Source organism: Silene latifolia, chromosome 11 (assembly GCF_048544455.1).
Source record: "Silene latifolia isolate original U9 population chromosome 11, ASM4854445v1, whole genome shotgun sequence".
NCBI classification, from domain to species: domain Eukaryota; kingdom Viridiplantae; phylum Streptophyta; class Magnoliopsida; order Caryophyllales; family Caryophyllaceae; genus Silene; species Silene latifolia.
In genome coordinates, this window is record NC_133536.1 from 17,460,059 (window position 1) to 17,486,728 (window position 26,670).

Consider the following 26,670-nt stretch of genomic DNA (forward strand, 5'->3'; position numbering starts at 1 on the left):
CCAATGGTCAAGCAACAATCAACCCCAAAACTATGGCAACCAACAACAAGGGTACCAAGAGTTTGGTGGAAACCAAAGCAACCAAGGGTTTTACCAAGGGAATCAAGTAAATCAAGCAAATCAAGGATTTGGGCAAGGGTATGTTCAAGGGTCTCAAGAACAAGGTCAAGGATCGAACTTCAACAACAATGGTCCGAGAGGTAACTTCCAAGGGGGGCAAAACAACAACCAAGGTTCCAATGCTAGATATGACTATGGGTTCCCTTTACCCATAGCCAACCAACCTCATCAAGAACCCCAAGGTGAGCTCTCTCAAGTGGAGCTTTTGAAGATGATTAAGAACATGCAACTTCAACATAGCCAAGAGATAGCTAACTTTGCTAAAGCTACTCAACAAGAACAAGCAAACTTGAGAGCTACATTTCTTAAGGACATGAGGGAAATGGAATCTAGGATGGCTTCTCATGCTATGGCTAACCCTCAAAGGCCGCCCGGTGGCTTGTTGGCTCAAGGGCAAAGCTCCAAAGACGCCTCAAATAGCCACCATGCTCATGCGGTAGTACTAAGGAGTGGTTTAGAGCTTGAGGACCCTTACAAAGACCTTGAGTTGGAAGTTGATGAAGATCCCAAGGGGAATGAGGTAGAAGTGGATGATGAAGAGGAAAGCTCACCCATTGAGGTTTCGGGTAAAGCTAATGAAGACAAGAAAGGAAAGAAAGCTTGTGAAGATTTGACTAGAAGAGGAATTCAAGTGGACAAGGATGTTGATGGATATGTGGAAGACCTCCCTTATGAGGAGGAAGTTATTGAAGAAGTACCTTTGCAACATTCTAAAAAGGTAACAAAAAGTTCGGCTCCTCCAAAGGTATCTTCCAATTCCCAACTTGTTTCTAAAATTCCTTACCCTTCAAGAGCCATAAAGAGTAGGGAAAACCTCAAGTACGCCAAATTTTGTGATATGCTTGAGAAACTTGAGGTTACCCTACCCTTTACGGAGGTGATAATGAACATGCCAACCTACTCAAAATTTTTAAAAGACATTTTGACAAGGAAAAGAGTCTTGGGTGACCAAGAAATAGTGGCTATGGAAGAAGCATGTAGTGCTCATATCCTTAACAAATTGCCCACTAAACTTGGTGACCCGGGAAGCTTTTCCATTCCATGTGTAGTTGGCGGTGTTCCTATATCAAGAGCTCTTTGTGATTTGGGAGCAAGTGTTAGTGTTATTCCTTTGAAAGTTGCAAAAAGGATTGGCATTCAAAACTTGGCTCCCACTACCATGACTCTCCAATTGGCGGATAGGTCCGTCAAACGCCCCATGGGGGTGCTTGAGGACGTGCCCGTCAAGGTTGGAAAGTTTTTGATTCCCACCGATTTTGTTGTCCTTGATATTCCGGAGGATAGCCACACTCCCATCATCCTAGGTAGGCCATTTTTGGCCACCGGAGGAGTACTCATTGATGTGAAGAATGGGCGGCTAACCTTCCAAATTGAGGGCAACAAAATCGAATTTAACTTGCCAAATTTGATGAAAGGTCCAAGTGTAGAAAGATTGAGCACAATCGAGGTAATTGATGAAGTAGTGCACGAAGTAGCCCGTGAAGAGGCGGAGATGGAAGAGGTTTTTCAAATCTCTTTGCATGATGAGGCAATGAAAGAGGATCATGAGGTCGATGAAGAGCTATTAAAGAAAGTGGAGGGCTTTCTCCCTCCAAAGGTACAACTCAAACCCTTGCCTCCCTCACTCAAATATGCTTTTCTTGATGAGGGAGAGACCTATCCGGTGATCGTTAATGCTAACCTAAGTGAGTCCCAAGAAAAGAAGCTTTTGGAAATCTTGAAAACTCATAGAGGAGCACTTGGGTATAGCATTGATGATATCAAAGGTTTAAGTCCGAGTTTGTGCATGCATAGAATAGTTTTGGAAGAGGGGAGTCAACCCAAAGTTGATGGTCTTAGGAGGATTAACCCGAAGATGGCCGAGGTGGTGAAAAATGAAGTGTTGAAACTCCTAGAGGCCGGTATTATATACCAAATTACCGATAGCAAATGGGTTAGTCCGGTCCACGTGGTACCCAAAAAGGGGGGGATACAAATGGTTGAACAAGAGGATGGCACCACCCTACCCACTAGACCCGTGACCGGGTGGCGAATGTGTATTGACTACCGCAAGCTCAATGCCGCCACCCTCAAAGACCACTTCCCAATTCCCTTCATTGACCAAATGCTAGAAAGGCTCGCGGGCCATGCATATTATTGTTTCTTAGACGGTTATTCCGGGTTTTTCCAAATTCCCATCCACCCGGATGACCAAGAGAAAACCACCTTCACTTGCCCAATAGGAGTCTATGCTTACCGTAGGATGCCATTCGGGCTTTGTAATGCGCCCGGCACCTTCCAAAGGTGCATGATGGCAATATTTTCAGATTTCCTTGAAAAAAGCATGGAAGTCTTCATGGACGACTTTAGTGTCCATGGGGACTCGTTTGAGCTTGGTCTTGAGAACTTGGCTAGTGTGTTGAGACGGTGTGAGGAGCATAACCTCGTCCTTAATTGGGAAAAGTGCCATTTCATGGTGGAGGAGGGGGTTGTACTCGGTCACATCGTTTCAAGGAGGGGTATTGAGGTCGATGGGGCCAAGGTTGCGGTCATAGAGAACTTGTCACCCCCTTCCAATGTTAAGGGAGTGAGAAGTTTTCTAGGCCATGCCGGGTTTTATCGGCGTTTTATCAAGGATTTTTCAAAAATAGCAAAGCCCCTAACCTCTTTACTCCTCAAGGATTCCCCCTTTGTGTTTGATGATTCTTGTCTTGAAGCTTTTAATAGGTTGAAGAGAGCATTGGTCACGGCACCGATAATCCGGTCTCCGGATTGGAACCTTCCCTTTGAGATAATGTGTGATGCTTCGGACTTCGCGGTTGGTGCGGTACTTGGGCAAGTTGTGGATAAGAAGCATCATGTGATATATTACACAAGCAAGACTCTTGATCAAACTCAATGTGGATATGCTACTACCGAAAAGGAAATGTTGGCAATTGTTCATGCCGTGGAGAAATTTCGGCAATACCTTGTTGGGTCTAAGGTGGTGGTTTACTCCGATCACACCGCCTTGAGACAATTGATGGTGAAAAAAGATGCAAAGCCCCGGCTCTTGAGATGGGTCCTTCTTCTTCAAGAATTTGATTTAGAGATTAAAGATAAGGCCGGTTCGGAAAATGTTGTAGCCGACCACTTATCTAGATTGACCGTTGAAGACCATGGGATACAAGACAAGAGTGGACCCATCAATGAGTGGTTGCGGGATGATGGACTCATGGAAGTTACCGCCAAAACTCCTTGGTTTGCGGATCTTGCAAATTACATTGTAAGCGGTTTCTTGCCGGATGAAATGGAGCCAAGAGAAAGGCGGAAGTTGAGAAATGATGCTAGAAGATACTTTTGGAATGACCCACATTTGTTTCGCAAGTGTGGGGATGGAATGTTCCGGAGATGTGTTTCAAGAGAGGAGGGCTTGGAGATTGTTGACCGGGTTCACAATTCCGCCTATGGAGGACACTTGGCCACCTCTAGAACAATTGCCAAGATCCTCCAAGGTGGGTTTTATTGGCCCTCCATGTTCAAAGACATCCATTACTTGGTTAAATCTTGTGATGCTTGCCAAAGAGTTGGGAACATTGGGAAGAGAAGCGAGATGCCCTTGACTAACATAATGGAGATTGAGCTTTTTGATTGTTGGGGCATAGACTTCATGGGACCCTTTCCCAACTCTTGTGTAAATGAATACATCTTGGTTGCGGTGGACTATGTATCCAAATGGATTGAAGCGGTTGCCTCCCCCACCAATGATAGCAAGGTTGTGATGAAGCTTTTTAAAGGCACGATTTTTCCAAGGTTCGGAACACCAAGGGTGGTAATAAGTGATGGCGGATCTCATTTCCGCAAAAGTACCTTCAAAGCTCTTCTTGAATCACATGTTGTGCGGCACAAGACCGCACTTGCCTACCACCCTCAAACTAGTGGACAAGTGGAGGTTTCTAACCGCCAAATCAAAGTCATTTTGGAGAAAGTAGCCAACAAGAGCCGGAAAGATTGGTCTCAAAAGCTCCCGGATGTCTTGTGGGCATTGAGAACCGCCTTCAAGACACCACTTGGCACCACCCCGTATAAGCTTGTGTACGGAAAAGCTTGCCATTTGCCCGTGGAGTTGGAGCACAAGGCTTGGTGGGCTCTCAAAGAAATGAATTTTGACTTTGATGCCGCCGGAGAAGTACGCTTTCTCCAAATGAATGAGCTTGAGGAGTTGAGATTGGAGGCTTATGAGAGCTCCAAAATCTACAAAGACCAAACGAAGAAATGGCATGATGCCAAGATCATGAAGAAAGAGGTAAGTGTTGGAGACCTTGTTCTCCTTTTTAACTCCAAGATTAAGGTGTTCCCGGGCAAGCTCAAATCACGATGGTCCGGACCCTTTAAAGTGATGAAAGTATTTCCTTATGGTGCTTTCGAGCTATGGAGTGAAGAAGGGGGAACTTTTAGGGTCAATGGGCAAAGAATCAAGCGCTACTATGACGGTGATAGCAAAGGTCCCATCGAAGTGCTCTATCTCGGGGAACCCCTCCCCGAGGAGAGGGCAAGTTGAAACTCTCGAAAGTGAATTGGTTTGGTGGTGTTCCACAAGAACCACCATTTGTAAATAGCATGCATGTAGGTAGAATTTGAGATAGTTTGGATTGAACATTCTTGACGAAGTTGAATTTGGAGGTAGGACCCCTAGCCTCGCCCAAAATCCCGACACGAGTCGTCGGTTTGAAAGTTGAAAACTCGAAAAAATGGGCGAGATTAGGATTTGAAGGTTTATTTGTGAGCATTGGAGGAAAAGCAAGTTGAAATTGGCGTAGTGTAACTCTCTGTCGGTGGACCGGCAGCCAATGTGCCCTCCACCTGCAGCGCGTTGAAATTTCTTGTGAAAATTTTGGAGAAATTACGTTGAAGATAACTCTCTCTCGGCGGGCGCCGGCACCGCCCACCGAGAGAGATCCTTACTGTTGAAAATTCGAAAAGTCAAGGAGGAGAGGAATCCTCTACCGGCAGGCCGGCAGCCGGCCCACCGGCAGAGGAATGCTTATTGAGCCAAGATTGAAGGAATTATGAGGAGAAGGATTCCCTACCGGCAGGCGGCAAGCCCACCCACCGGTAGAGGATCTCTTACATTGCGACATCAAGGGAAATTGAAGAAGAAGGAATCCCTGCCGGCAGGCAGGCCTGCTCACTCACCGGTAGGGGAATCGCTGAACATCAAAAGGGAGTATAGGGGAAATTCTCTGCCGGTGGACCGGCAGCCGGTGCCCTCCACCGGCAGCGCGTTGGATTTATTTTAAAGAATTAAGAATCCCCTACCGGCAGGCCGGCTGCCGGTTAGCCAACCGGCAGGGGATCTTTATAACCCGCGAGAATCATCCCGTGTCACTCCATTTTCTCAAATTCCTTTCTCTTTCTTTCCTTCCTCCCTCACCTCCCTAAACCCTTACCACCATATCTCCCATCTCCACCCGCGCCTTACGCCTCCTCCTCACCATCACCAACCCATCACCACCACCATTAAACCTCCTCCTCCCTTCGTCCTCCTACATTCCTTCCCTCCTCCTTCCATTTTTTTTATCCTTCTTTCTTTCTTCAACCATGGCAAACAAGAGAACCCGGTCTGAGATGGCGGAAGCTCAACGGCTTTTGGTTGAGGCGGCGGCGAGCGACACTAACCCGGATCCCGACTTCCCGGATGTTGAGTTCGTCACTCAAGAGCAAAAAGGTAAATTTATCTTGTTCAAAAATCGCCCCTTAACCCCGACAAAATTTATTTGTAGACCGGCTATGAGAAATATGGGACTAGACAACGAAACCTTTGAATTTTTTAAGGGTGTTGGTATGAAAGGCTTGTATGATTTGCATGAGGAAACTTATCCCCGCCTCACATGGGAATTCCTTAGTAGTTTCCGTCTTGACAAGCACCGACAAACCCGTATGGTCGAGCAAATCCACTTCCGGTTGATGAACCGTGATCATTCCTTGTCCCTAGCCCGGCTTTGCCGAATTTTCGGCCTTAACAATCCCCCTAAATTTAAGGCACCCGAGACCGCTCACTTTTCTCGGGTGTGGAAAGCCATATCGGGATTTGATGACCAAACCGGCGTGAAAAGGCCGGAGATTGCGTGCCACAATGCCCCCATTCGCATTTGGCATCGATTTGTGGGAGGTTCTATTTTTGCGACTCATGAGCCATGGGTTTTTCGGGTTACCGAATTGGAGATTTTGGGGTCTTACTTACTCATTACCCCGGCCCCCTATGAAATCAATGTGGGTCACCATTTGGCCCTCCATTTGCAATCACTTTCTAAATCGCCGGGGCAAAAAGTCCCTCTTCATGTGGGTGGGATAATAACCCGAATTGCTAAGAGCCTTGACCGCCCGGTGAACTTGAACAACTTGAGGTGGCTCCGGGGAGAGACCTACATCACCAAGCAATGGTTAACGAAAAACCTAGAGTGGATCAAAGTCAATCCTTTTGATGGAATCGAGTATTGGCAAGTTCAAAAGAAAAATTCCGTCCCAATTCCCAATGCCTCCAAATTCAAAATCAAGCCCGGTGAGGAGTCCTACCTCCTTGAAATTGAGGAGGAGCTCGATCAAACACAACCTCCCCCGACCAACCCCATCACCTATGGTCGTGACAACCGGAGGGAAACTCCATCCTCCCTCCACTACTCCATGCCCTCCTTCCGACCACCCTCCACCTTCCAACCTCAACCTTGGGGGGGTAATTTTGGTGAAGGCACCTCTAGCAACGTCCCTCCTCCCCCGCCTCCCATGCATGCCGACTTGGTAACTTTTATGAGTGACATGCGGTTGGGTTTGGAAACCGCCGCTAATGAGAGGCGGGGTATTGAACAAAGGTTGGATCGGATATACTATGACACCTCCGTGGGTCAATTTCCGATTTACGATGATTATAGGAGGAGGAACTACGAGCACCCCTCCCATCTCCACCCCTCCTACTACCTTGAGCCGGATGGTGGTTACCACAAGGATAACCGGTTTGTCTACGCCGACATCAATATCCGGCCAGATTATTTCGCCCCACCCGTTTTTCCCCCTCCCGCTTCTCAAGAGGAGGGGCGTGATGCTCAATGGTTCGGGGGTACACCCATCTTTTTCTCCAACCCCGAGGTTGGAAGTGCCTCCGGGGCGGCTTCCGGCGGCTTCATTTCGTCCGGCGGGAATTTCGGCGAACCCATGAACACCGACGACTTCCTTAGCCAGTCCGCGTTTGGAGCGGTGGAAGGAGATGGCAATGATGATGATAATGATAACAATGATGATGATGATGACGGGGACTTTGAGTCTTAGGCGGCCTCGAATTTGGCCTATCTTTCCTCCCTTTTCAATCCAAAGCCTTCGGTATGCTCCCCGCGTTCAATCCAAATGTTAAGTATGTTCCCCAACAATCCAAACTTCTCATTCATATTTAAATTTTGTATGCATTTAGTTAGAAATTCATATAGTTGCATTCATATAGAATTGCATTAGATTTCAATTTGTAATATATTGTCACATTTAGTAATTGCATTCACTTAGAATAGATTGCATTGTCATTTAAATTTTGCATATAGAATAGAGCATGCATTGCATTTTCAAAATAAAAACAAACTAAAAAAATCGAAAAATGACTAAAATCACCAAAAACATGTTATTTTATTTCACTCAATTGCCCTCCCATGTAAATGAATAAGTGTGGGGAGGGCCTAAAAAAAAAAAAAAACCAAAAACATGCATTTAAATTTCCAAAAATAAAAAAAAAAACCAAAAACATGTTATTTATTTTCAAATATTCAAAAATCCAAAAATATGTTTTTTATTTTCAAAAATTAAAAAAAAACAAAAACCACCAAAAATACGTTGTTTATTTTTCCTATTCTCTCCCTATACTTTGTTCCATTGAGGACAATGTAAATTTCAAGTGTGGGGAGGGAAATATCCACCTTGTGAATATTTATTTGCACCTTTAAATTTGATAAAAATTCAAAAAAATGCCTAAAAATTGAAAAATTTCAAAAAATTACAAAAATATTTGCATTGTATATATATGTTTGTCTAACAAGTGGTGCAGGCACATACGGGACATTTGAGGCATTAGGAGACTAGAAGACCGCTCGGTTCAATCTTTCTTATCTCTTTCTCCTTTTCCATTCCTTTTCTTTTACAATTGTTGTATGTATGGAGGAGGATGGGCTATGTTGATGAGGATGTTCCATTTTGGAACTTGGTGTGTGTTGCTTACGTGCTGCTAGGTTTAGACAATTGTTGCATGTTTATTTAGGTTGCTAGTACTTAGAAATGCATTTCGTACCTTGTGAATACGTGTTTGTTGCTTTATTTACATTTTGCATCGAGTTTGTACATAAATTTTTGAACAAATTTGGTCTAGGAAGGGAGTATGATACCTCAATGATGATATTGTCTTGGCCACGTCTTTCCCCTCCTATTGGCTTGCACCTTGTGACATCCTCGTTATATACGGGAAATGAGGCTAGACCGGAGAGTTTTGACCACCTTGTGAGACCATAGACCGTAGACTAGACCTAGATTTCGACCTAGCTACTCAAATGTGAGGATTAGAGCCTCCTTGGGACCGGTACATCCATACCCGGTCCCCCTTTAGGTGTGAGTAGGCTCCTCGCGTGGCGTGTCACATCACGACGCACAAGCATGGCGTCCTTTCCTTTTTAGACCATGAGATGTTCATTTGTATGCATATTTTGAAACAACAAGTTGCATTTCAATTTTTGAGCCTCACATTGCCAAATAAGCCTAATTTTTCGACCCTTTAGACTAGGACCGATTTTGTTTACCCCTTTTGAGCCTTGACCTTTCATTTGATACCTACGATACTAACTACAACCCAAAAACAACCGACCTTGATCAAGAAAGTTGTCTATGAGTTTGGGTAGTATGAAGCAAGGGGATTTGAATCTTGGTTTAGTGGATGTGCACAATCCATTTGAGTCGGAATGATGGTTTAGTTTGGTTTGCTTTGAATAAAGAGGTTTTGAAAAAGAAAAGAAAAGAAAAGAAAAATAGAAAAGAAAAAAGAAAAAATAAGAAAAAGAAAAGAGATTTACTTATATATATTTGAATTATGTTTGATGAGAAAAAGCCGAGCAACACTCCTTATGCATCATTAAGGGAGTAGAAAAAGGCGTTGCAAAATAAAGGGGAAATGATGTTTTTTCCAAATGAGTCGGATTTTCAAATTTTTGCGTGATTTAGGCAACTAATATCATTTTCTTTTTGATTCATTCATTTGTTGTGATAAGTTGGGAAGAAAGGGAAATTTTGACAACAACTTGATCTTAAACTCCAAATAATCCATAACGGTGCTTGCACCAATCCCGTTTCGACCCATTGCCTAACCCCATTACAACCCTTGTTTCCTTTATGCATATTTTCCTTTTTTGCATCTCATTAGTGGTCTTGTAGGAGAAGATTCCATGTTAGATTGCGGGCATGTCTCACGAGTCGAGTAGATGAGTGATTTTGGTAACTATTTGCACAAAAATCACCCGTTCCAAAAAACGAAATGAGAGATTAGTGAAAACCGTGAGGAAGTCGGTAGTCTTGGTCCCCTTAGTCATGGGTCAATTTGGTTGAATCTTGAGTGTGTCATGTGATTCTCGAAGGTTAGGCTTTGTTTCCCCCTTTCCCGCCTTTGAATTTGTTTCCTAGGCATTTGGTTGTCAAATTTAGGTTGTTTGAGCCACCATTAGGGCATTGACACCCCGCCGAGACTATGAGATGGTATCTCCCGACCAAAACCTTTAATCGTTCAAAGTAAAACGGCCGCTTAGATGAGGAAAGCGGTTTGATTTTTGTGATGCATCATATATGTTAACTTGTTCTTAATTGAATGTTTGCATCAAAAATTTTGTAGCAAGACCCAACTTGCCTTGCAATAGGGCACTCTCCCCTCATGAGTGCCAAATTGTGAGTTGAAGGGGCGTTGAGTGCGCTAATACTCAATCGGCTTAAGTAGTAGGTTAGTTGAGTGATGCTTATATTGTGCACTCACTCTCCTTGTCTATTTTAGGAGGGACTTGTGCATTGATTTTGGACTTACTCGAGGACGAGTAAGGTTTAAGTGTGGGGAGGTTGATATGTGAATTATTTACACCTTATTTCCCTCTTTCTTTGACGCATTCCGGCTCATAACGAGTCGGTTTCGTGTGCCTTTCCTTGCATTTGTGCCCGATCCCCGTACTTGTCATTTTGTGTGCCCTTTTGTAGGAACCGAGTCAAGTATGAAGGAATTGGGGCAAGAAAAGGCATTCTAATGCCTTTACATGAAGAAAAGGGAGAGGAAGGATTTTGAAGAAGAAATCCTCTGCCGGCGGGCGGTGGCCCAGCCCCCACCGGCAGGGGATATGGCCATGTTGAGAAAGTGGAGGAAACAAGTCAAGAGATGTTCTCTGCCGGCGGGCAGGCGATGCCGCCCACCCGGCAGGGAACACAATCCCATACTTAGTCAAATTTTTGAAGAAGGTTTTTGGCCAAAGTTCAAGCAACGCGCTACCGCACTGAGTGGCCGTGGCCGGTCAACCGGCAGAGGGTACCTGATATGAAGAATTGGAAGAAAATCTAAAGAAGAGGAAATCCTCTGCCGGCAGGCCGGCAGCCGGCCCACCGGCAGGGGATTACGCAACCTTCATTTTTCTCAGTTTTTGAAAGAACGCGCTGCCGGCAGAGGAGGCCGGCAGCCGGCCCCCCGCCGCACAGAGACACGCAGCACGAGTTGGGCTTTTTCATTCTTTCCTCCCTTAATCCAATGATAGCCTATAAATACCCCCTCCTTAAACCCTTTTGCACACAACCCTAGATCTGAAAAACATTCCATATTTATTGTAATATCTCCTTAATCAAGTTCTAATCTTTCAATAATTATTATTAATATTTAGCAAGAATTAGTTAGTTCTAGTAATAGTCAATTGTTTACACTTGTTTGTTGAAGTTTGTATTGGGGATTTTGAAGGGTTTTCCTTCCTATTAATCAATCAAGCTTCCATCTTTTCTTTTGTTGGTATAATTTCTCTCCTTTCTTTTACTTGTTTATCATTTGTTTACATTTTCCTTGTCTTTTGATATTGTTACAACCTTCATTATGTCTCCTCCTTGTGTTGTTTGCTTTTCTTCTCTATTTAGCATAATTTCCCTTAACATGAGTGAGTAGATCCCTTCTAGGGTTTAGGGTGATTCTTTATGGGACTTATGGGCATGATTCTTTGAATATTTTGGTCTTTGGTGAAATTGTTTAACTTTCCTATTCATTGCACTCAAGGTGTTTGTTGATTTGCTCAAGTGAAAGCTTTTGCCTTTCTTCATTTTTTTTTGCTTAATTCTCCCTTAGAATGAAAGTTTTTGGGAGTCTTGATGTATGTTAGGAGAGGAGGGATACTTAATGAAAATTAGTAGCCACCCTTAAGATACCCAAGACATTGGTTCTTCATCTTAGGTTAATCTCTCACCATTGACCCTTTTTGATCTTCATGTTTGCCCAAAGACCATATTGATGACCCCGAAAGCCCTAGCTTTTAATTAACCGTATTCATTATCATCATCTTGTTTGTCCTTTGCTCTAGTGATTATAACCAAAACCTTTACTTTTAATTTTGATTAAACTTGACTCTTAATCGAACTTTGTAGCAACCCCCGCCGTCCTTGAGTTCGACCCCGACTAAATACTACGCTTTTTCGGGTTTTACAAATAGTTTTGGTATAGGAAGTAGACGACAAATTTCCTACTATCAGAAACCGACCCACAACCTTCCACCATTTCCTGATCAGCAGATTTCTCCTTGGAAGGAGGAGAATTAACTTCTTCTTCATGACCCATATTGGCCAAATCAGGATACTGGGTGTCCAGAGCTGTCTCATCCCGATCCGGATCCCACTTAGCCCGGTCAGATTCCGGATCCCTCATAGCATCAACCCGGCCTTTACCAAAAAAGTATTGAGCAGCATCAGCAAGCCGCGCTTCCACCAGTTCCTTCTCAGCACCAAGATCTTCATTTTTCCTCAGCTGATCCTGCATTGTCTGCTTCTCGGCAGTCAACTCTCTCTTGACGGCTTCAAGCTCTTTCTTTACAGCTTCGAGTTTTTGCTTGGCTACTTTCTCAGCATTTTTTGCAGCCACCTCGCAAACCAAAGCAGCCCTAGATGCCTCCCTGGCCGACCCCAGCTGAGACTGAAGTACCACCTCATTACCCCTGGACGTGTGTAAATCATGGTTAACTTTATCCAATTTCTCTTCCAAGCCAATAATTCTAGCCCGGGCGTCCTTAAGCTGGCAAGCAGTAACCAACCCAACATCCAAGCCCTATAGAAGAATGAAAGGAAACGAATTAACCAAACCCAAGGGAAAAAGGTAATACAAGAATACATAATAATAAAAAACCCTTTGCAACTAACCTCCTTAGCTTGAGAAGCAAGAGCGACAGCCTTTGTCATAAGAGAAGACAAGATAGACACGACTTTAGTAGAAGACTCAAGGGCATTGCCAGATAAGATCTGCCGCTGATTTTGGCAGAAAAATCATTTATCTGTGCCCGAGCAGCATCCATATCATCCAACCGAGTAGGCACTTGCCTGACGCTCCTGATTGGCTGGGCCTGAATAGGCTCTTTCTCTTTCCCCTCTTCCCTAGGATTGACAGCTTCTCTTCTCCTTTTGGAAGGCTGAACAACCTCTGGGGACACATGCCTGGGCGGCTTCTTGTGAGGCTGAACATCAGAAACCAAGATATCAAGAGTCTTGTCGCTCCCACTACCAGTAGCCTCTTGACTCTTGGACTGCTCAGCAATCCTAGCAACCCCAGCCTTCAAGTCGGCAACACTGAAGCTAGCCAATCTAGCAGAAGATCTATATACTGAATATATAAAAAATATATAAAGAAGACATACAGGAAAGAGCAGTGGAGCTAGGCTTGCCTTTAGGTACTTTGACTACACTCAGCTTAGGCTTCATATACCGGGGCAACAAATTCCTGCCCAGACTACCAGGCCAAGTCCTCTCTTCCTCAGGAAGAGCAAGTAAGGCCTCTATCCTTGAAACGGATTCCTCATCAAGAGGATCAAAGTTCCAGTCAGGAGCTGCAAACATCCCCAAAATACACAGGTAAAACTTAAATATTCCAAATTCGTACAATGTAAAATGCAAATTAGGAATACAGGAAACCTACCACTCTCCAGAGGAGGATATCTCAGATAATCCAGACCTGACCCTAGAGTGTCAGTCCGGATAAACAGGTAAGTCTTCGCCCAGCATTTATCATCTCCAGAATCCAGGTTAGTAATTAATGGAGACATTTTTGACTTAATTCTCAAATTGAAACGACCAGTAGAGGGATTTTTCAGATGATATATTGCCTTGATGTCATTAATAGTAATCACAAGTTTATGTTTAGCACATGAATTTTCAATAGAGTGGACAAGTTTCCAAACCATTGGCATAATTTGGAAAGGTGATACTTCCATGGCACGAATAGTATCAATCATTAAAGGAGTAAAAGGCAACTTACAACCAGCCTTGAACGCCCACTCGTAGATGCAAACCAACCAGGTGACACCCGGTTAGCTCGATGGACAAGATTCGAGGATCCAAACTTCACTGAATCAGAGATCAATTTTTTCTCCCTTAAAACCCCATCATAGTTCGTTTTCAACAGATTTTCTTCAGGGAAAGAAGATTCAAGAGATAGGAGAGCAGAGAAAACAGAATCCTGGTATTTAAACGCTATAGCACGAGCAGGAGGATCAATTTCAACCACCTCCTCATGGGTATCTGTTGGTTCAGGTTCAACCGCAACCTTCTGTGAAGCAGGACGTTTTTTGGCTCCCATATCCTTTATTGTTTTATTAATTTTTGTGGTAGATTAATAAGATTAATTGAAAAATTACAAGTAGCAGACTAAAATTCCTGGGAAATAGGAAAGAGTTTCAGAGAGAATATAGCAAGAGAAGTAGAAGAATTTTGGTAAAGAATAAACTCATCACCATTACCGTATTTATAGGGGAAGAATAACGGTGCAAAAACCCTAGAAAACGCAAAACTGTCAGCATGACATCACGTAGCTAGCCGTTGCAGTGTTTAACGGTCACTAGAAGTCTAAGAGTCATTAAGTAGTTGTGATTCTCTTTTATTTTTTGAGCCCGGTAAATTGACATCTCACTCCTGGCCTGATCCTGCACGGGTAAAATGTCAAGGGGCAATTGTTAGGCCCAATTTAACCTGGTCTGACTTCATTTTAGCCTGATTTGATTAGGCTGATTGGGGCAACCAGAGTCCGGACAATTACAGTTATTATTTGACAGGAAAGGAACGCCAGAAGATAAATAAGCTGCTAAAGAGGCCTGATTGCAATATTAGAATAACCTGATGAAACTCTCCAACAGGATGATTAATCAAGCAGACCAGCAAGACTGTTATGCACATGTCCTATTCTCATGGAAGACCAAGTCCAACCACAAGAACATGCTATTTCCATAAACTAGAAATAAGAAGAGGAAGTTGTTAAGATTAGAATAGGTCAACCGGATTAATAGGGCACATTTTCTATTAATCAGGAGACGGTTCCAACAGTCAAAAGGAACGTTAGATTAATTGTAACGTTAGAGTATAAAGGCTATAAATAGATAGGAGAAACATTTGTAAGGGACACGAGAGAATACACAAAAAATCATATACAATTTAGCTTGTTATTCTTAATTCACTGTGTTCTTACTTTCATTATTATCAGTCAACTGATCCAGCAACATAAACATTATTATTTCCTTATAAATTATTCTGTCCATCACTTTACGTCTTCCCAACAATATTAGAACTAGATACCTACACTATAAAATCTTCAGGCCGGATCCTTTCAGGAGAATTCGGGCTAAAACAAATAGCATTGTACAACCGCCTCAAAGTTGTCGAGTTCTTACACAAAGTTGTTGAGCTATTTTACAAGTTATTGAGCTATTTTACAAAGTTATTGAGTTTAATAATTATTCTGTTAAACTCAAGTTAATAAAGCTCGACAACTTTGTAACAAAGCTCAACTACATTGAATAAGTTGTATATACAACCAGTTGTATAATACATTAACTGCTTAGAATCCCGCAATTTAACTTGTTTATCACAAATTCTCATTATAGACGGACACTATCCGTCTATAATGAAAGACGGGCCAAATACAATACCACTTTCCTAATAGGACAAATAACAAGTGAGGTGGTGGGGGCAAAAGAAGTCACCACCTTCATTATATTTGACCCGTCTATAGCAATAGACGGATATACCCGTCTATAGCAAGACTAGCTGCTTATTTATAACATACTTCAAACGTTGAAAGTACTTATCTAGATTCTTTTATTTACAAAAATGCTTGAGTTTGACTCGCGTTGATTTTAGAGCCATTATAAATAGAGCCGTCTAAAAGCAAGCTCAAAAGGTTTTTAAAATCGAGGAGCTAAACATTTTACAGTTTAGTGTGCACGTTCAAGTATTATTGCAATAGTGATTCTTATTCTTGGGTTTGTCAATAAGAACCCAAAATAAAAAGTTTATTTATTGCAACTGTAAGTTGGTTCTTAATTTTAAGAATTAAGTTCTAAAATAAGTGTTCCGGGGTGTAATTCCGAAGCAGTTATTTGTTACCACTCGTGGCTTGTAGAATGACGTCTTTGATTGAATCCTCCTTTCGGCCTCTCCTGAAACAATGAACAAACTGAGGGCTCGGCTTTGGCCGAGCGTACTCACTCCGACGCTCAAGTCAGTGAACTTAAAGAGATAAGTTGTGTGTTACTTGGCGAGGTATATAATGTAGAGAGATAAGGAAGATGTTACCAGATTATGAGGTATTTAGGTTATCTTTTTTTTGGATCCTTTCCTCAATGAGGGTTGAGGAGTATTTATAGACTTTCACCTTTTGTCACGTAGTGGCCAAGTGGCCAAGTGGATAGCAGGTGGAAAGACCGTTCTACCCTCGGCCGATGGACCCATGGCAGGCCGGCCGAGGGGTCTTGGATATGAGTACGCGGATATGTATCCCGGCTGGCTAGTTGTCTGGCCGAGACCCAAGTGACAGGCCGACAGGTTGCGTCGGCTAGGTTATCCAAGGTGTTGACTTGCTTTGGATATCTTTGACCTTGCTCAATATGTTGACTCGGTCAGCGGGTGCAGAATATGCCCCATCAATTTGCCCCCAGCGTAGTCTATGCCGTGGTATGGACCTTCGATGAGTGTTGAGCGTATTCTGCGCAAGTAAAAATTTTCTGCCCCGACTTCTTCTACCTCGGCTTGGTTCTGCTTAGGCCGTACCGTATCCCCCCTCCACATGGATGTGTGAAGGGCATCAAATGTGGAAAAGATGAGGGCGTTGGCCGAGACCGAGGTTGTGAGTGCCGTGTGCTTTTGATTGCCCCCAGCCGGTGCTGCCAAGCTTGGTCGAATCAGCGGGCCGTTTGGCAAGTAGATACCAATGATCGTGTTGAAGAAGATGCGTCGATTGGCATTCTGTCAAGGAGCGTGTTGAAGAAGTTTGGTAACTGTTTGTCGATTGACATTCCATGGCTGCATGCTTGACACGTGTCTCGGCGTTGATTGGTTGACGCTTCATGGGCTTTGCCCTGATTGGTCCGTTTTCGTGGGCTTTGCTCTATAAATAGAGCAGTATGCCCCTTAATTTTCCGCACAAAGTTCATCTTCTCAAAAATTTTCTTCTTTCTTAGATTTTCAAGGGTTTCTTTCTCTTCTAATCTTCAGAATCGTTACTTCGGCGTAGCACTTTTTCTTCAAGGTAAACAAACAAATTTTTCGACTCTTATTTGTTAAGTATTTGTTGTTATGTCTTCTGCTGACGCTGGACCTAGTAACCCTGCGCCAGGGGGCTCCCCGTCGCGTCATGATGAAGAGGAGGCGCTGGCTGCCGCCCCGATAAGATCCGGGGGCCCCAGGTCTCCTTCTCCTGAGGTTGACGATCAATACTTGGACGGTTTCTCGGATGATGATGATGATGTTGATGATGACGGTGATGATTTCGAAAGGACTCATCCTAATGAGGGGAGGCCGCATGTCTTGGATCACGGCGACACCTGTAAGATCGGGCCTGATCGTGCTTGGACTAACAAGTTCGCCAGTTGTTCTGGTTCTGAATTTTTCGAAAATCATTTCTCCTTCGGCATGGAGTATAGGATTGTCATTCCTCAGGAAGGTCAGGCGGTCTGTTGCCCTCCCAAGGGCTATATAGGCGTATACATCAGACACCTGGAGTATGGGCTCCGGTTTCCTCTGAATGAATACGTTATGGCCATAATCAAAGCCATGAACGTCGCCGTGGCCCAACTGCATCCGTTGGCCATGAGGACTATATTTGGGTTTGTGTGGCTCTGTCTTTTCAAGGGGGAGGCCCCAACGGTTAATTTATTCCGCCGGCTTCATCACCTTCGGCCGTCAGCCGCCGGTCGAGTGGGGTGGTACAGCGTGCAGACGGAGCCGGGTTACGTCTCCGTATCCAAAATTACATCTTGTAAGGACTGGAAGGCGCGGTGGGTGTATGTCGAGGTGCCGGCGGATTATCCGCTGCCCCGGTCTTTCCATTACCGCGTCAATTTACGGTGCGAGAGCAAGGGGGAGCGAGAGAAATGGGTCTCCCGGAGTAAGCTTAAAATGGACGCCACCAAGGTCTATCTTAATGCGGATGAGAAACGGGCGATGACGCTGTTTGAGGCTGAGAAGGATGGGACGCCGAAGGGATGGATGCCCCCGACGCAAATCATTCTTCAGGACGAGCTGCTCTGCTACGTCGGCCTCATACCGGCCCTGGAACGGGGTGAGTGGGGTCGGTGTGAGGCCCATCTCTGCTTTTAATGAATTTGTCTTTTTGAACTTTGATTTATTTCTTCTACTTAACTCTTGCTTCGTTTCCTTTGCAGACCGTTTTGGCCCGGATCTGTCTGAGGATATCCTCGAGAGAATGGGACTTGACAAGGACAAGAACGTTGTTAATTTGCATCCTAAGGCCCAGACCCGTGATCGCAGACCGGCGCCAACCGATCTCATGGATCAGCAGCTGAAGGCAATGGATGTAACGGCGGCCCAGGCAAAGGTTGCCAGTAAAATACCGGGCCGAACGCGAAAAGCAAAGTCTTTGGCGGCGACGGCGTCAACTTCAATTCAGCCTCCCATCCCTGCAGTTCAAAAGGAGACGGTGGTGGTCGTCGATATTACCAATGAGGAGGCCACCGTTGCAGAGGAATCTCCTCTTTTTCGCAAGAGGAAAGGGGCTGCTTCTGCCGCTGCTGCCGCTACCGGGGCCGGCAAGGAAATGGGGCCAGCTGGCCCTCTGCCTAAGAAACCCAGGACTGGTACGGATCTAACCTGTGGCTCAGATTTAGCCGGTTCATTAGACGTTCCTGATGACAGACTCTCCGGCATGTCAATGACTGTTGACATGGATGCTCTGTTTAAATTTTTTGTAGATCAACCGCCGCCGCCTACCGGTCCTACTGAACGGCGTGCTGAGAAGCGACCTGCGCAGACGGGTGGCAAAGATGCCACCGTCTTTTCCTCCTTACCGAATCCTACCCCCGCCCATATTAGGTCGGAGGGCATAAGTTTGTCCAGGATGGTGGCGAAGTGGGCTGATGTGGCCGGTGCTCATAGTATGGAGCAGAAAAAAGTCATGGCTGAAGTTGCCCCACAGCTTGAGCAGCACAGGCTTGAGCTCGCTGCTGCGAAGAAGGAAGCTGAGGGGGCCAAGGCTGAGGCTTAAAAGGTGGTCCTTGCTGAGCAAAAACTTAGGGAGGACGCTGAAAAGGCGGTCCTTGCCGAGAGAGCAAAGGTTGAGGCTGCGGGGGCTGAAGCTGCTAAGCTGCTGGAGGAGCGTGAGAAGCTTCAGGCTGTCGTCGACTTCACTGCTGGGAAGAGGGACGAATGGAAATCCATGTTCCAGGCCCAGGGGAAGGTGCTTCGGAATATGAAGGCTATCATTGCCCAGAGGGAGTTGGACATTGAGAAGCTCCAAAGCGTCATTCTTCCTAACATGTGCGCCCAATACCGGGACCTGGCCGAAGAAGCTGCCAGGGAAGTGATAGGGGAGCTCTTTCTTGATGGCTCCTTTCCGTGGCAAAAATTTGACGAGCTGCTTGATGACAAGCTTGATGCTAAGGAGAAGGTCGCGGAGGCGAAGGCCGTTGAGGAGGCAAGGGTGAAGAAGGAGGAAGAAGAGGCCGCGGAGAAGGCGGCCCATGCTGAGAAGGCGAAGGCGGCCAAGGAGAAAGCTGAGAGGGCAAGGGCAGCTGAGGCTGCTGAGGCTGAAGCTGCCCAGACAGTTTCTGGGTCGCCTACCAAAGACAATGCTGCTGACGTCGCCGATGGCGAGCAGCAACAAGCATAGGGAGACGGGCGGTCGTCACCAGGTTCACCCGGCATCTCGGATAGTTTCAGCTGTTCGGGGGCCAATTATTATGCCTTTTCTCCCTGCCACCTTTTGGCGCTTCAAATGATATGTCTGTAACCTTTTGTTCTTCTTTTCCTTATTTTTTGTAAAACTTTGGTAGGTTGTGTTTTGGCTTATCCCTATAGGGACGGCCGTCGTCTGCATTCTCCTTACTTGTAATCATTTTCAATAAAGCTTGTTTATTGGCCCTCGGCTTTGCCGGGTCTTTGATCACGATTCTTCACTTGTCTTCTTACGTTATTAATTGAGCGCTTTTTTCGTTTTTACCTCCGGCCTGGCCGAGGCGGTTAGAATGCGTATCTCAACTGTGCTTAACGTTTTCTAAACATGTTGGCATGTTGGTCGCTTCCTCTTTCACTCTCGGTCAAGCCGAGGCGTCCGATTTGCGCTTCCCAACCGCCGCTGTGAACATGTTAGCGTATCGACCGTTGTGTCCCCTGCCAGGCCTTCGGTTGGCCGAGGCGGCTAGAGGTTACGGCTCGACAGCGTTCGTATCTGTAGACATATTGATCGCTTCCTCTGCCAGGCCTTCGGTTGGCCGAGGCGGCTAGAATTGCGTCTCAACTGTACTTATACGTTCCTAAGGCATGTTGGTCGCTTTCGCGAGTATCAACTGCGCAGGTAGTGACTGCCGTGGCGTCTACTTCTTGGGGTGACTGCCCGGCTTGGGCCGTGGCGTCTACCTCGATATGACTACGGAGGGGATAAGCACTTTGATGGAAAACTTGGATGGTTCTTTATTAAATATAAACACGCGTTGGGGGTGCCAACAATAGTTTTGGACACCTCCGCCGCTATACAAAGTATTTTCTGAGGTTGTCAGTGTTCCAATGGCTCATCAAAGGCACACCCTCCATGTCTGTCAGCCGGTATGTACCTGGCCTCATTTCTTCAACCACTTTGTAGGGACCCTCCCAGTTGGCCGTCAATTTACCATGAATGTTTCCTTTGTTGGTGGCGGCCGACTTTCTTAAGACTAGATCCCCTACTTTTAAGTCCCTTTTGTGGACTCTTCGGTTGTAGGCTCTTCTCATTCGGTTTTGGTATCTTTGCCAAGTTGAGGCGTCTTTGTATCTCGGCTTTCTTCGACCAGGTCTAGGGAGATCCTCAGACATTCCTCATTTTCAACCGGGTTAAAGGTGGCCGTTACGAATGTCGCACCGCCGCTTCAATTAGCGGGGATCGCTTGGACCCGTAGACTAAGTAGAATGGACTGTACCCGTTGCTTCTTTCTCCGTGGTTCGAAGGGACCACGGACGCCGGTAGTTCATCGGCCCATCTTCCTTTTAGGTCTTCAACTTTCTTCTTCAAACCGTTGAGGATTGTTTTATTGGCTGCCTCCGCCTATCCGTTGCTCTGTGGGTGGCAGACGGAGGAGTATGCAAATTTGATACCAAGCTCTTCCAACCAGTTCATTATTGTGTCACTCCAAAACTCTCGGCCGTGGTCAAATACCATGACTTGGGGTAACCCAAAACGAGTTATGACATTTTCCCGGATTACCTTTCTTACGGCCGTCGTCGTCTTCGCAGGTACCGCTACAGCTTCGATCCATTTGGTGAAGTAGTCAATGGCGACAATCAAGTACTTTCTTCCTCCGGATGCCGTTGGAAATGGCCCTAGTAGATCCATCCCCCACTCGTGCAAAAGGAAGGGGATTAAGTAGTACCGCTGCGTCTCGGGAAGGTGCATGTATCACCGGAGCATGCATTTGACATTGTTGCACTTTTTGTTTTGGCTCGGAATCCTCGAGCATGGTGGGCCGGAAGTAGCCGGCTCGGAGAGCTTTGTGGGCTAGTGTTCTTGCCCCCATGTGATGACCACGATACCTTCTTGAATTTCTCACGATTAGCTCCGCGTCGGGCCGGGCCGACACATTTCAAGAGTGGCCTTATCACGGACCTCCTGTATAATTCTCCTTCAAACACCAAGTACCTTGCCGCGATCCTCTTTATCTTCTGCGAGAGATTGCGATCCTCCGGTAACTCATTTGTCAGTTTATACTTCATTATCGGAGTCATCCACGTCGTCTCGGCCTCTATGTCGCCTACCATGCAGAGTGTGTCAGTGATGCTTTTAGTATTCCTGATATCCACTAGCACGGTTCGGCTGACATTCTTGATGGTTGAACTGGCAAGTTTTGAGAGAGCGTCGGCTCGGTTGTTCTCAGATCTGGGAACGCATTGGATTTGGAAAGATTTCAATTTTGCTGTGTCAGATTTTACCCTTTCCAGGTATCTTACCATCCCGTCGTCCCGAGCCTCATACTCTCCTCTGATTTGGTTAGTAACCAATAGTGAGTCTGTCTTCAACACAATGTGTTCTGCTCCGGCAGCTCTAGCTAGCTCGACTCCAGTTATCACCGCCTCGTATTCGGATTCGTTGTTTGAGGCTGAGAAGGTAAATTTCAAGGCGTACTCAAACTCGTCCCCATTTGGGCTGATGATAAGGATGCCGGCGCCTGCGCTGTTCGTCGTGGAGGACCCGTCGGTGAATACTTCCCATACTCCGGGGTTTGGCTTTTCTTGATATGTGTACTCGGCCAGGAAGTATGCAAGTGCCTGTCCCTTTATCGAGGGCCTCGGCTTGTATTGAATGCCGAAGCCGGATAGCTCTACCGCCCATTTGATGAGCCTGCCGGATTGCTCAAATTTTTCCAATGCTTTCTCCAATGGTTGGTCGGTTAAGACCGTCACGGGATGTGCGTCGAAGTAAGGTTTCAGTTTCCTTGCGGCAACGACGACAAAGAAAGGCCTTTCTCAATCGGGGTAATTTCTTTCGGCGGGCAACAATGTATGGTGACAAAGTAGATTGGGTGTTCTTTGTTTGTCCTCTTCTCTGACGATCACAGCACTGACCGTGGCCGAGGTAACTGCTATGTATAGATATAGCGTCTCCCCCAGCATCGGCCTGGACAGGGTTGGGAGCGCTTGAAGATGGGCTTTCAGTTGCCTGAAAGCTGTGCTCTGTTCCTCCCCCCAGCTGAAGTCTTTATTCCCCTTTAACACTTTGAAGAATTGGGTGCTCTTGTCGGCTGACCGAGAGATGAAACGGGCGAGAGCCGCCATCCTCCCGGTCAACATCATAACCTCTTTTCGATTCCTCGGCTCCGGTAGGTCCAGTATTGCTTGGACTTTCTCTGGATTGGCATCAATTCCCCTGGCGCTGACAAGCACACCGAGGAACTTACCTGCCCGGACACCGAAGTTGCATTTCATCGGGTTAAGTTTCATCTTGTATTTCCTTAGTGAACAAAATGTCTCGTGTAAATCGGCTAAGTGCTCGCTGTCAGACTTGCTTTTTACAATAGCATCGTCGACGTAAGCCTCAATGTTTCGCCCTTTTTGATTTTGGAACACTTTGTCCACCAGTCTTCTGTAAGTTGCGCCGGCGTTCTTCAAACCGAACGGCATCATTTTATACATGTATGTACCGTTACCGGTGATGAATGCGCACTTAGGCATGTCTTCTTCGGCCATGAATACCTGATGGTACCCTGAGAAGGCGTCCAGCAGGCTCAGCATAGTGTAGCCTGCCGTGGCGTCGATTAAACTATCTATTCGAGGCAAAGGATAACAATCTTTGGGGCACGCTTTATTAAGATTGGTAAAATCTACACACATCCTCCACGCCCCCGATGATTTCCTCACCATTACAACATTAGCTAACCACTCAGGATAAGTACAAGGCATGATAAAGCTCGCCGCTAGTAATTTATCTACCTCGGCCTTGATGGCCTCATCCTTCTCGGCTGAGGAGTTCCTCATCTTCTGCTTGACAGGGCGAGCGGTGGAGAGTACGTTCAGCTTGTGAACAATTACCTCCCGCTCACGCCTGGCATCTCGGTGCCGAGTAAGCGAAGACGTCTTTGTTCTTCCTCGGCGGTCTAGGAGAGCGGCCCGACTTCGGCTCCAGGTTGACACCGACGATTCACGGTGCGCCCTGGGTCGATTTCTACTTCTTCGGTCTCGGCTCCTTCGACCATGCCGACGTTTGTATCCATCCGGTCGCCCTCCTGTTGTAAGGATGGGCTCTTCCCCTTCTCTGACTTCTTCGCCACTTTGAGGGATTGCATGTTGCACCCTCTGGCAGATATCTGGACGTTGACTACTTCGTCCTTTGAGACGAGCTTATGTGCTTCCCCCCGGTCCGAGACATACATCAGTGTCAGGGCCCGGATGGACATTACTGCATCGGCCTCGCTCAGAGTGACTCGGCCTATGAGAACGTTGTAGGCGGACGAGCCGTCAATGACCACGAACTCAGATAGGACATTCTTAGCCGCATTCCCCTCGCCGAACATCACCCGGCGATCGGATTGACCCCGGGGTACCAGGCCGGCCGGAAAAACCGTGTACAACGGATTGGTGCGGGGGCTTAAGTCCTCAATCTTGACCGAGATTGAGAGAGCACTCCCGAACATGATGTTCGTGTAGGCGCTGTGTCAATCGGCACCTCTTGACCAGGTGGTTGGCTATGTCCAAGTGGACTACAAGTGGGTCGGTGCGGGCGATGACTCCCTCGTAGTCCTTCTTCCCAATGGTTATATCGGGGATGTTGGAAGCGGGGATCGCTGTTTTGGGCACAAAGTTGATGGCCTGATATAGCTCGTTCAGGTGCCGTTTGTGCCCATGAGCGGACCCACCGTTCTCGTTGCCCCCGATGACAACATGGATTACTCCTATCCGTTCAAAGACGGATTTTTTATTTGAGCCGCCGGTATTAGTCTTTTGGCCTCCGACAACATATTTGCTGAGGCTCCCCTTCCGGATCGCTCTTCAATGGCATTCTTCGAGATGCCGGCGAGTTGTCGATTAAGTGACCGGTGTGGCCGTGGTACTCACAAGATCGCTCGTGTCACCGTCCCCCTCGCCTTGGGAGGCCTTTCCCACTTCTGACCCTCATTCTTGCTCAGGGCGAAGACTTCGGCAGCAGATACGACCAGGGGGGTGTGATCATTGTACCGCTTTTGGTAGTACGGTCCCGAACTCCCCCCGGTCTTAACCGAGTTCTGTTTCCTGGAGGACTTGTCAGACCGTGACCTATTATTGTCACGGCGTCCTTCATCCGGGTTGTCCTCCCGGTGGCTCTTCCTCTCTGAGTGCCCGGCCTCGCTGTGGCCTACCCAGGTTTTGTGATAGTCCTCCACCTTTATGGCTTGGTCGGCCATCTTCCTGGCAGAGTCTAGGCTCAGGCCTCCGCACTTGATGAGCTCGTTTTTTAAGTCCCCTCTTGGGAGGCCTTTCATCGGTCTGAAAGCCGCCGATTCATTGCTCGGCTCACGAATCTGCTGAACCTTGGCGTCGAACCTCTTTACATAGCTTCGGAGAGACTCGCCCCCCTCCTGTCTGATAGTCAGGAGATCCGATTTTTCGACGGCCCTCCTCTTATTGCAAGAATACTGGGCCAAAAATATGTCCCTTAGGTCGGCGTAACAGTATACCGACCCATTGGGTAGCCCCTTGTACCAACTTTGTGCCATCCCATGCAGGGTCGTTGGGAAGACTCGGCACCAAACCTCATCAGGTTGCTCCCATACCGACATGTAAGACTCGAAAGCCTCGGCATGGTCGGTTGGGTCGCTTTCTCCTTTGTATGATATGGGCGGCAACTTTAGCTTAGTCGGCACCGGGACCTCTAGGACATAGGCACTGAGGGGCTGTCTGACCACGTGTCGAATGACACGCGGCGATCGGCTCCTCGCATCCTTAGTCCGGCTCCTCTCCCCGTGGCGGGAAGGGCTTCTTCTCCGACTTTGGTGAGTCGGGCTTCTTCTCCGACTTTGGTGAGTCAGACTTCTTTCACTCCTCTGGGGCAGGCCTCGTTGGTGCCGCGGCGACGTTGTCCTCCCGCGAGTGCGGGAAGGACTCAGGTCTACCACTGGCACTCTGGGTTCCCCCGACGTCTTGACATGGTCAGCTTCCTCCAATGCTCCGTTCAAGTTTCTCGGAGTCACTTTTTGGAACCTGGTCTCCTGTGGGGGTGCCGCCGCTCTTGTCGTCGTGACAGTGTGAGTCGGCGTGCTACCCATTAGGCCCAGGAATAGCTTTAGTTTAGCTGCATCAACCACATGTCCCATGACAGTGACTTGGTCGGTGGGCAGCGGTGTTTCTGGTATTATTGGCATCCCGTACGCCGGTTGAATTACTCGGCCGGTGGGGGACTGCCCAATCCCAGAATTGTGGACGGTATCATCTTGGTAGAATTCGGTTTCGTCGGTCACAATTACCTCTGGTTGTTTCGACATCTTCTTAGCTTGTTGGGTGGGTTTTTGTTTTGTAAGGGATTTAATTAGCTTTTAGTATGGCTTTTCCCACAGACGGCGCCAATTGTTCCGGGGTGTAATTCCGAAGCAGTTATTTGTTACCACTCGTGGCTTGTAGAATGACGTCTTTGATTGAATCCTCCTTTCGGCCTCTCCTGAAACAATGAACAAACTGAGGGCTCGGCTTTGGCCGAGCGTACTCACTCCGACGCTCAAGTTAGTGAACTTAAAGAGATAAGTTGTGTGTTACTTGGCGAGGTATATAATGTAGAGAGATAAGAAACATGTTACCAGATTATGAGGTATTTAGGTTATATTTTTTTTGGATCCTTTCCTCAATGAGGGTTGAGGAGTATTTATAGACTTTCACCTTTTGTCACGTAGTGGCCAAGTGGCCAAGTGGATAGCAGGTGGAAAGACCGTTCTACCCTCGGCCGATGGACCCATGGCAGGCCGGCCGAGGGGTCTTGGATATGAGTACGCGGATATGTATCCCGGCTGGCTAGTTGTCTGGCCGAGACCCAAGTGACAGGCCGACAGGTTGCGTCGGCTAGGTTATCCAAGGTGTTGACTTGCTTTGGATATCTTTGACCTTGCTCAATATGTTGACTCGGTCAGCGGGTGCAGAATATGCCCCATCAATAAGAATTTGGTTTTTCATACATTGTAATTTGGTGACCAATAAACATGACTTTGAAAACTTTGATTACCACCTACATATTTACTATTTTCCATTTAAGAACTTTATAAAAATGTCATCTATTATAGATAAAAGTTCTTAAATATTGGAATTAATGAACTGTGACATGGCAAAAGAAGAACTTTATGTTCTTCTATTGCTATTGCTCTAAAAAAATTTAGT